This window comes from Penaeus monodon, chromosome 28, assembly GCF_015228065.2.
Source record: "Penaeus monodon isolate SGIC_2016 chromosome 28, NSTDA_Pmon_1, whole genome shotgun sequence".
Lineage (NCBI taxonomy): Eukaryota > Metazoa > Arthropoda > Malacostraca > Decapoda > Penaeidae > Penaeus > Penaeus monodon.
Genome location: NC_051413.1, coordinates 5052484 through 5052815, shown reverse-complemented (window position 1 = coordinate 5052815; position 332 = coordinate 5052484).

Below are 332 nucleotides of genomic sequence, written 5' to 3'. Positions count from 1 at the left end.
AATGAAAGGAATATTACGAGGCATAAAATCAGAAATAGCGAGAGAAAGACAAAGATAAACACACACACACATAAAACAGAAAGAGAAAGCACTCAAAAGGTCAGACCCCCCCCCCCCCCTCAGCCGCGCAAAAACGTACATACACGCACACACCTTGTCTATCGCGCATACAACACACACTCTGAGATATATGCATGTATATTTTTCTCTCTTTTTAGCGTCTTTCTTCTCTCCTCGTCCTTTCCGCCCACGCCCACGCCCACACTCCCGCCATTCATCAACACTCACGCCCTCCTGTGTAACACGCCCGTGTGAGAGTGCTGGGAAAGACA